Here is an 11,274-nt window from a genome sequence, read left to right as displayed (position 1 = left end):
TTCCTTTGTTCCTTCATGTTTTAAGTTTGAGTTTTCTCCCCTACGTAAATGGTATCAGAGCCTAGTTACTTGCAAAAATTCTCAAGGTCATTGTAAATTACTACTTTCAAGAGTCAATAAACAAGTTTATAAGGTTCGTTTTCTTTACAACAAATATTTCTATATCAGTTTATTTTGTTCTATCCAATTTATCATTTTCTTAATTATTATTGTTGTGTGTAGTTTCATTATTAGCCATAGTAAAACCCATATACTTGTAATTGCGTCAAAGACCATTAGCCATTTTAAGCCAATAATAGGCATATTGTGGCATCAAGGAGAATTCTTTTATTTGAAAAGGTGAAACGTTTACTTGCTCATGATTTCATTCAAATGATTCAAGAAAAACTTGAAGAACAAGGAGTCAAGATCAAAACGATCTTAAATTGCAGCCATCAGAAAATTAATCTTCATGAAGGAATCCTGAAGCTGACAATTCTCATCAGTCATGAAGAATGGTTCGTTGAAGATATCAAATGGGGAGTCACTAATGAAGTGATTTTTCACGCCATATCAGCAGAACAATGGTGCCAGTTTCCTACTATGATAAAGACTATGCTATCTTATCTAGTAAAAAACATAAAATGGGGCCAATATTTCACCTTCTAGATAACAAGTTCAGTGGGATGGAGAGTCCGAGAAAAATTCTTTCAACCTTATATAATATGGTTACTAAAGGCCTCTAATGAAGAAGAATTTGAAGAAAGAAATATGGAAAATACTCTAAGTCTTGCTTATGTTGAAGAATATGGTCTATTGGGCTCAAAGTCTAGTTATTCTCTTCAATAAAGCAAAGGAAATTAGAAATTCACCGTTTAAAAAATTCATGACAACAAATGGTAGAAGGCAGCTTTTTATTGAAGTTACGATTGATTAAACTCGGAGTCAAGAACAAATTGAACAAACGAAGAAGCTGCTTGAGAATATGGTGACAAGAAAGAATCTTGATCTACCATATAAACTGGAGTTATTGGCTGATGACATAGAATACCTACGTTTGCTAGATGACAGCCAAAGCTTTATTTCTTCACCTTCTCTAGACGAAGAAGATTATTCAAATTTAATCAACACTATGGAAGATTGATGATTAGACAGAAGCTTGGTGAAACCTTGTAAAAAACAAATCCATCAGTAGTAAAATCTGTCAGCTTACACTCAATCAGCAAAAGCAAACAAGAGTTTTTGATAGCTAACAGCAATAATATAAGGCGTCGAGAAGCGTGGTGGACACATAGCACATGACGAAGATGCCACTATGCCACCTATAAATAAAATTAGGCTCTTGTGCATATACGTACACATAAGCCTTACTTGGAATTTGTATTATGTCTTCTTGTTAAAGTTTTTGGTACTTTTGTTATATTGGTACTTGTGTTTCTGAAGTGTAAAGTCTTAGGTAATTGTGTTGTGTTTTGTAGTCTCCCACTTTTCTATATAAAAGAATGATGTAAGGTGTGAGAGGCATCTAGCTTTTCTAGCACTTGTCTTGTTTTATAAAAATTTTCTTCTTCTTCGGTGGCCTTCCTTTGTTCTTTCATGCTTTTAGTTTGAGTTTTCTCCCGTACGTAGGGCTTCACTGAATAACAGATTGAAGAATTAAAAATGAAACTGGAAATAAAATAAAAAATTTGACCTTTCCATTTGTATACTTTCTTCTCTAATCTCCGTTGTAAACATTTGAGTATAAATAAGATGTTTGTCCTCCTGCTTTAAACAAAACAGATTTCCTTCAATCTTTCAAGGCATTCATTGAGAATGCTCAAAGCAGATTCTTCTGCATGCTTCTCAATAAATTCTCTCACTTCCGAAAATACTAGGACCATTAATTACTAAAACCAAGGTTAAGATGAATTCACAACAAATAGATTGGACACCACCCACAAAGAGCCATCCAAGCAATCCTATCGACCTCTGTGGCAACAAATTCAAATTCACTCTGGTTTTCTTTGTTGTTTTCCATGTCAATTAATCTTTCTTTTCCTTTTTCTTTTGTTTGTTTGCTGTTTTCTAGTTTGTGTGCATTCTTGGTGGATCTGGTAGGCCCAAAATTCCATTTTCGGTGGCAGCTGGGAGATGAACATATTGCCAACACAAGTTACACGACATGCATGCATTGGACCACCTGGGAGATGTTAAATTCTCTCCTTACGTTTGCATTGTGGGGGCAAAAAAGCCTAATTCACCCCAAAAGCATTCTACAAGAGCCAAACTTAATTATATATATTACATGCAATCTAAATAATCAGCTCTCTCCACTCTCTGGTTTAATTTTCTCCCATTTATGTGCAAATTACCTGAGCTCGTTGAGACAAGGTTGCTGGCTCTGAAATGGCTCAACCCAAGACCGAAGAAGGCGCTTGGTCAACCGGCCTCTTTGACTGCTTCTCTGACATGCGCAGCTGTAAACTCCCTATCCTTTTATTCTTTCTTGCTTGAAGATGTTATATATATATATGTTCTATGCAGAAAAGAAAATCCTTGTATACACATGGTGATTGAAATATTTGGGGTTTAAAACTAATTAATATATGCTCATGTTGGTGTCCATGTGTTTCTTTTGGTCAGATCTCTGAGATTGTAGATTGAGGATCAACTTGTAAGTAGAACAGAAAGAATATATTATACATATAATATCTAAAGTTTGTTAGAGTATTAGTTAAATGAATAAATTCTATAAACTCTTTTTGTAAAAATTTCTTTCTTTGAACTCCTTTTTTCTTTAAGAGATTATATTAAAATTTCTTTTTTATTTAATTTCCCCTTTTTTTTTTCATTTTGAAGCTAATTAACTCTGTTACAGGTTTCGTGACATTTTGGTGTCCATGTATTACTTTCGGGCAGATCTCCGAGATTGTAGATAAAGGAGCATCCTGTGAGTAGAGCAGAAAGAATATATACATATATATATATATATATATATATATATATATATATATATTAAGCAAATAAATTAATTAACATTTGAGTTTTGTTTTGTGGAAATTTTCAGCCTGTGGTGGAAATGCGGCCCTGTTTTTCCTGGTAAGTCCTTTCACAAATTGTGGCTTCTGTTACTCGTGCTTTTATCGTCAAAAACTGCGAAAACAATATATGTTGGTGGAGATCCCCCTGTTTGGATTGCTGTGTTCATCTTTTCTGCCTTCATTGTGCCTTGTGCCAAGAGTATCGTGAGCTCAAGAACCGTGGGTTTGACGTGTCTCTTGGCAATTAATAATATATGTATATCAAGAAATACAATTGAAACTAAATATATAATGTTTAATTTAATTTTAATGGGTTGTACATATTATATCACCACTTGTCCCTAAAGCTTAAGCTGATAAAAATTTGTAAATTTATTCGATTAACCATTATTTTAACACTCCCCCTCACGTGTGGGGTCAACTACCTTTTAATAGGTGAGGCTCAACACATGGAACATTTAATTTAAATAAGTGGTTGATAGACGGGAGTTAAGGTTCGATCCTACGATCTTTGGTTCTGATATCATGTTAAATCACCACTTGTTCTAAAAGCTTAAGCTGATATGAAGAGGTAAATTTAATTACTTAACCATTACTTTAAAAATATATCAATTAATGGTTGGTTGGTTTTGGTTGTTGGATATGGTTAGGATGGCATGGGAACGCGCAAATGAACAATCAAGGAGTGGCGATGGCTCCAGCTGTGGAAGGAGGGATGAAGCGGTGACGCTGATCATTTGCATGCGTGCATGGGGAGTGTTATTTAGTTGGAATAATATTATAATATTTAACGTTGTACCTTCTTGGGTTTGCTTTGCTGGCCTCTTTTGTGTCCCCTTCAGTACTTTGGCTTTGTATTTAAAATAAAAAACCTAGCTATGTCGTGTGCTAGCTTGTAATATTAATGTTGTAATATTAATTTATGTGCTTGTGTAATCTGTTTGAATTAATAAGCGATCAAATATTTGATCTTTTACTATGGTCTTCTTCCCTTTTAGGAAAGAAAGCAATTGAAGGCTTTTGGATCTTCAAATTAGAGTCCTATCGTTGAGGGCTAATTGTTTGCTTCCCGCTGGTGTGGCGTAATCTGGTCCGACGGAGAAGGCCAGTTCGAATTGGGCCATAATCTTGAGCCGAAATGTCAAAGAAAAAGGACCATATATATGGTCTCCATTGCTTAGCGTACTATCATGGAGGGCTGATGGTTTAATCTACATTTTATTTTTCTTCTTGGTCCCTTTCCTAACCGTAAATAAGTCTCATTATAAGGTTGGACAGTGATGCAGCGTGACATAGTCAGTTGTAAATACAGTGAATGCAAGATTCACAACTTTTCTCCAAATCAATAATTCAACCAAAAAATTGACACAAAATAAAAGAAAACTAGTAATCCTTATTAGAAAACTAATAAAATATTCAAAAGCTTCCCTTTTGGTCGTTCGTAACAAAGTATTTATAGCAAACAAACTCTTAAACCTAAGAGAAAAAATGAAACAAGTCAATTTAACAAAAATTGGTGTAGCTAATTCATCAGAGATCACTTACTCATTTTAACGAGTCCGAGATAAGATGAAGAAAACTAAAACTTCCTCCCTCGTTTGTAGGTGACATCGAGTGAAATAGCGAATGAGCAATTCTAGAAGTCATTTTGAGTATTTTTTAAGAGCTTATTTCATGTTTTACTTTTGTATGATGTTTGCTTATGTAGTTGCTACCCTTTCCACCCGTGAAACATTTGTTTGTTTCACAATTTAGCAAGTACAAGATTGAGCTGGAGCTTGGGATCACGTGGAGTGAGAATTGTAGGGAGTCATTGTATTTTAGCATTTATGAACTTCACACTACAAGAATTTTGCTCATTAGCGTCCATATTATTAGCGGCGACCCCAATGTCGCCGCTAATGAGAGGTCATTAGCGGTGATGCCACTATTTTATTCACCTTGATAGGTGTTTAGGTTTGTTTCCCCAATTAATTATAAGTTAATTAATTTCAAAAGTACTGCTAATTAATAACTCTCCACGTTAATTATTCTAATTAATTAAATCTGGGGCATTGCAGTGATGGAGGTGAGGAGGAGATTGTACATGAGGTTGTAATTGAGGGAGTTAATATTGTTGATAGTACAAGGATGAAGGTTGATAAGGAGAAAATTATTCTAGAGTGAAGAGAAGTTATGCTCAGAGAGAATTACAATTCAGTGGCGAAGAAGGTGGTTAAACAAGACTGGATAGGCATTTTGAACAGCTCCAACAACTTAGAGAAGCTTCAATATTTTGTTGCTAATTAACCACTTATAGAAGCTCTTGAAGAAGGTATAGCTAATTGGAGGCCAAGCTTAGTAAGTAGGACAATTTTTGGACAAGCCATTACCTTTTTTCCTTGTAAAATAAGAAAACATGCAGTAGATGTCATTTGGAGTCAGTATGGCAAAGTATAAGTTTTCTGGTCGAAGAATGGGATGTATATCTTCAAATTCAAGGATGGGGAATCTTGACATGCTTTAATGGCGAAGTTTTTTTTATTTTTTTTATTTTTTATTTTTAAAGCAAGTAAGTTAAGGGTAAAAGGAAATTGGCCGGAGGCGAAAATATGGCATATCGCAAATAAGCCTTTAATTCTTTGGAAGTGACAACTTGGAATAACTTTACTGCACATTATTTTTTGGGAAGTAGCGAAGAGTCAAGTTCATTACAGATATCTAAAAAACAAGTGGGTACGGTGAATTATATTCAATTAGATCTACGAGATCCCTCTCAAGTTCCATCAAAGAGTGGTATTTGATATTTTGTGACGTTTATTAATGTTATTCAAGAAAACTCTGAGTGTAATTTCTGAAAAATAAAAGTGATCTTTACTTTCTCAAGTTCCATCAGAATCGAAAATAAATTAAGTGACTCAAAATAGTCATACGGCATAGAATCTTGTGGTGGTGATTTTAACAAATTATGCAAGATTAATGAAATCATCACTAGACACCGTACAGTTAATCGATATTAAGCACTAAGCAGATTCCTTATCTTTTTCTGAGGGCATTTTTACCCACTAAGCAGATTCTTCTGCATTCTTCTTGGACCAATAATTAATAAAACCAAGGTCAAGATGAATTCACAACAAATAGATTGGACACCATCCTAACAAATAGCCATCCAAGCTATCCCATCGATCTCCGCGGTCGATGAAAGGAGCAACAAATTCGAATTCACTCTGGTTTTATTTGTTGTTTTCCACGTCAATTAATCTTTCTTGTTCTTTTCTTTTTCTTTCTTTTTGTTTGTTTGTTGTTTTCTAGTTGGTGGATCTGGTAGGCCCAAAATTCCATTTTCGGTGGCAACAGCGGCAGGGACCAGCTGGGAGATGAACATATTGCCAAACACATGTTACACGAACACGACATGCATGCATTATATTGAACCACCTGGGAGATGTTAATTTCTCTCCTTACGTTTGCATTGTGGGGGCAAAAAAGCCTAATTCACACCAAAAGCATTCTAGAAGAGCCAAACTTAATTATATATACATGCAATCTGAATAATCAGCTCTCTCCACTCTCTGGTTTTCTCCCACTTATGTGCAAACCTGAGCTCGTTGAGACTAGCTTGCTGGCTCTGAAATGGATCGACCCAAGAGTGAAGAAGGCCCTTGGTCGACCGGCCTCTTTGACTGCTTCTCAGACATGCGCAGCTGTAAACTCCCTAGCCTTTTATTCTTTATTGCTTGAAGAATCCTTGTGTACATATGGTGATTATTGAAATATTTGGGGGTTTAAAACTAATTAATATATGCTAATTCTGTCACAGGTTGCTTGACATGTTGGTGTCCATGTGTTACTTTCGGACAGGTCTCTGAGATTGTAGATAGAGGATCAACTTGTAAGTAGAAGAGAAAGAATATATTATACGGACAATATGATCTAAAGTTTGTTAGAGGATTGGTTAAATAAATAAATTCTATCCGTTTATTTTTTGAAGAAAAATTGTGATTCAACATCATATCAGGGTAAAAAATTTTAGGTTTGAATTATGACTTCGTCAATTCCCATGATTTAGTAGACTATTATATGATTATCACGCAGGTTATTTTTACAAGTACTAATTCAATGGTTAATTTTTACTACTACATGATCGAGTTGTATGACAATCGTCTAGCAATATATAAAGAACTTATTGGGATTACGTTAAGAAGCTTAAAAAATATTTTTAGCGCGCACCTAAAAGACCGTCAAATAAAATGTTGCTTTTTTAGTAAAAACATCAAAAGAGGTTTTTTTTACTCTAAAAAATAAAAAAGCTTAAAAAAAATTACCTTATTTTTCAACATAATGACGTGCATGTCTATTTGTGAAAATTTTCAGCTTGCTGTATCAAATAAAAAGTGGGTATCAAACTTAAAAAAAAAAAAACAAAACAAAACAAAACAAAACAAAACAAAAAAACAAAAAACAAAAACAAAACAAAACAAAATGCACTTTTCTTAAAAAAAATAATAATAATAATAATAAATAAAAAAAAGAGAAAGCTTAAAAAAAAAAATTAAAAGCTTTATTTTTCAACATAATCCTATTCTAAATAGCATTACTCATGCAATGAGGTGCATGTCTTTGTGAAAATTTCCAGCTTGCGGTGCAAATGCGACCCTGTTTTACTTGATCAGTGCTTTCACTCGTTGTGGTTACTCGTGCTATTATCGATCTAAACTGCGAAGACAATATATGTTGAAGGAGAGCTCATGTTAGGATTGCTGTGTTCATTTTTTCTGCCTTCATTATGCCTTGTGCCAAGAGTATCATGAGGTCAAAAACCGTGGTTTTGACGTTTCTGTTGGTAATATTTACAGAAGAAGAAATTAGAGACTCCCTTCCATATGAAAGCCAATAAGGCCCCTAGCCCTGATGATTTTTCTGCATATTTCTTTAAGGCTACTTGGCCTATTGTTGGGAAGGATGTGGTTGCAACTATCAAAGGTTTTTTCCTTTCTGGTTTGTTGTTGAAAGAGGTAAATGTCACTATTCTTACACTGGTTCCTAAGAAGATTAACCCAGTGGCACAACCAGCCATTTTATATTGTGGGTGCCGCTAAAATTTTTTTAGCGTCCTAAAAATTTTCTCCACCCTAAAAATTTGGTAATTCACACAATATATGCATTACAAAAAATATCTATAAAAATTCATAAATATGTACTCAAATTGCCGTGGGTTAAATGGGGGTGCGAGAGAAGGGTTGTTGTGTCTTGGGTAATGGGTAGGTAAAATTGTAAAAAGAATTATTATTATTATTATTTATTTTGAGGCTGCCTTGGGTTAAAAAAAAAAAAAAAATTAAAAATTAAAATCCACGGCACCCCCAAGGAGCAACGTGGCTCCGCCACTGGATTTACCCTTCTACAATTGGGGATTATAGGCCTATAGCTTGTTGTAATGTCATTTATAAATGCATTACCAAGATTATTGCTAACTAAATGTTGCCTCTTTTGGGAGATTTGGTGAGTATGAATGAGTCAGCTTTTATTCCCTCTACAAGCATTTCTGAAAATGTCCTTCTAGTTCAAGAAATTGTGAGGAATCCATAAGGGTATAGGGAATCCTAGATGCACTTTGAAGGTTGATCCAATGAAAGCTTATGACTCAACAAATTGAGAGTTTATGATTCATTGTCTTCACTGTTTTGGTTTTCCAGTTAAATTCCTTAGTTGGATTAAGGAGTGTATCACCTCTCCTAAGTTTTATGTTTGTTTTAATGGTACCTTGGTTGGATATTTTGAGGGGAAGAAGAGGCTAAGGCAAGGAGATCCATTGTCTCCTTATTTGTTTGTCTTAGTTATGGAGGTTTTTTCTAAGATCATGGCTGCTTCTACTGGTGTTGACTCAGGATTTAAGTTTCATCCTAAATGCCTGAAAATGATGCTTACTAATCTTTGTTTTGCAGATGATTTGCTTTTTTTTTTTTTTTTCTTTTTATGAAGCTAGCTTGAGTTCCATCAAAATTATTAAGGCTGCTTTAGTTGAGTTTGAAGAGCTGTCTGGACTTAAGGCCAACCCTTCTAAAAGTTCCTTTTTTTGCTCTGGAATTTCGTATAGGGTTAAGCATTCATTATTGACTGATTTGCAAATGAAGGAGGGTAACCTTCCTATGAGATATCTTGGGGTCCCTCTGATTTCTACTAGACTATCTTCTACAGATTGTGGAGTGCTTCTAGATAGAATTACTGGTCGAATTGATTCCTGGTTATCCAGGAATCTTTCTTTTGTACGAAGGCTTCAATTGCTTTCTTCTGTCTTGTGTAGTTTGCAAGTGTATTGGACATATATCTTTATCCTTCCTAAGAAGATTATAAAGTCTATTGAGCAGAAGCTTAATAGGTTTTTGTGGGATGGGAAAAATGTTGAGGCTACAAAGGCAAAAGTGGCTTGGTCTGATGTTTGTTTCCCAAAGAAAGAGGGTGGTCTGGGTTTAAAGAGGCTTGAAGTCTGGAATAAGACCTCTATGCTTAGGCATATCTGGAGTATGTTTGCTAGGTCTGGCTCTCTTTGGGTGGCTTGGATTAAAGATAATTTTCTTAAGAAAAAGAGCTTCTGGAGTGTTGGTATCCCTCAAAATTGCTCTTTGTACTGGAGGAAGTTACTCAAGTTAAGGGATACTACCAAAAAGTTTTTGAGATTTGAGGTTGGGACTGGAGAAGATATTCATCTCTTGATGGATTTGTGGCATCCTGCTAGCATCTTACTTGAGAAATATGGATATAGAGCTGTTTATGATGCTCAAAGCAGTGTGGAATTTAAACTTTCTTCTGTTATTCACAATGGATACTGGTTATGGAGGCCTGCTAGGTCTGAAGCTTTGGTGGAGATTCAAGCTGGGTTCTCTGAAATCAGTTTGGGGCATATTGATCATCCTATTTGGACTGCTTCAAGAACAGGGCTCTTTGTTAGTTCAGATACTTGGGAGGTTCTTAGGGAGAAAAGGGAGCATATTGATTGGTGGAAGTTGGTTTGGTTTCCCCTTGCTATTCCTAAACAAGCATTCATCCTATGGCTTGCTATGAAGAGGAGGCTGGGTGCTAGAGATAGGCTACTGACTTGGGGATACAAAGGAGATGTCACTTGCATTTTTTGCAAGAATCACTTGGAGAGCCGTGACCATCCTTTCTTTGAATGTAGCTTCAGTTATAGAATTTAGAGGTTCTGTATGTCTAGGTTCAGAGTAGCTAATTCTCCCATAATTTGGGAGGATCTTTTGCAACTGGGATGCAGTCATGCAGTGAATGGGGAAATAAAGCTCTTAAAGTTGTGCATTGTCGTTTGGCTTTGGGGTCTGCTGTCTACAACATTTGATGCACTAGAAATGAAATCAAACATGCACATCATCCAAAAACAGAGGAACAATTGTTGAAGAAAATTCTGTGGGAAGTTAGAACCAGAATAGTTGGAAAAGGAAAATTTCCAAAAACTAGAGAAAATCTTGTGCTTTGTTCTTTATGGAATTTACCTGCAGATTTGCTATGTTAACACAGGTTTTTTTGTAGTTATTAGTTGGTTATCTCTGGTTCTGGTGGTTTGGTTCTAGTCCTTGGTAAGGTTTTTTTGCTGTTTTGGTTTGCTGCTATCTGTTTGCAGCCAGTGGCGGAGCCACGTTAGCATTTGGGGGTGCCAGGTTTTAATTTTTTTTTTTGTTTTCCAAAGGTTTAAAAAGAGAATTGTGCAATCTTTGATAAATTTCTTTCCTAAAACATGCATGTGTGGGATCTTTTAGACATTCGAAGCATCACTTGTTGTGGATAGCCTGCCTGTAGCATTTCATTATACAAAATATGATTTAGATTTGATACTTAATGATTTTGTATTTCTAAGAGACCGTAAAGTGCAGTTCTAAACACTTACTATTATTATTATTATTTTTTTTTTGTATTTGTCTTTTTGATATAGTGTCGGCATGTTACATTTCTAATATATTAATTTAAGCACATATTTATGAACTTTTATAGATTTTTTTTGTGATGCATATATTGTGTGAATTACCAAATTTTTAGGGTAGAGAAAACTTTTAGTACGCCCAAAAAAAATTTTAGGACGCCAAAATTTTTTTTTGCAGCACCCCCAATATGAGTTGCCTGGCTCCGCCACTATTTGCAGCTGTGTGGTTCTCTTTGTTGATTGGGTTTAGTCGCTGTGAGGTATCGTTGTAGCCCTTTGGAAGGGCTTGAATTTTGAGATTCTTTGTAATTGGTTTTGTTTGCTCTTAATGAAATTGCTTATTCATCCAAATATATATATATA

The 11,274-nt window shown here is 35.1% G+C and overlaps 1 pseudogene; it reads left to right on the top strand.

Moving 5' to 3' along the window:
- Window positions 1–2,047: 2,047 nt before the first annotated feature.
- Window positions 2,048–3,884, top strand: LOC132167189 (protein PLANT CADMIUM RESISTANCE 2-like; annotated as a pseudogene).
- Window positions 3,885–11,274: the final 7,390 nt, after the last annotated feature.

Source organism: Corylus avellana, chromosome ca1, assembly GCF_901000735.1.
Source record: "Corylus avellana chromosome ca1, CavTom2PMs-1.0".
NCBI lineage: Eukaryota > Viridiplantae > Streptophyta > Magnoliopsida > Fagales > Betulaceae > Corylus > Corylus avellana.
The sequence above is the reverse complement of the archived record's forward strand: the minus strand, read 5'-3'. Positions and strand labels throughout refer to the sequence as shown.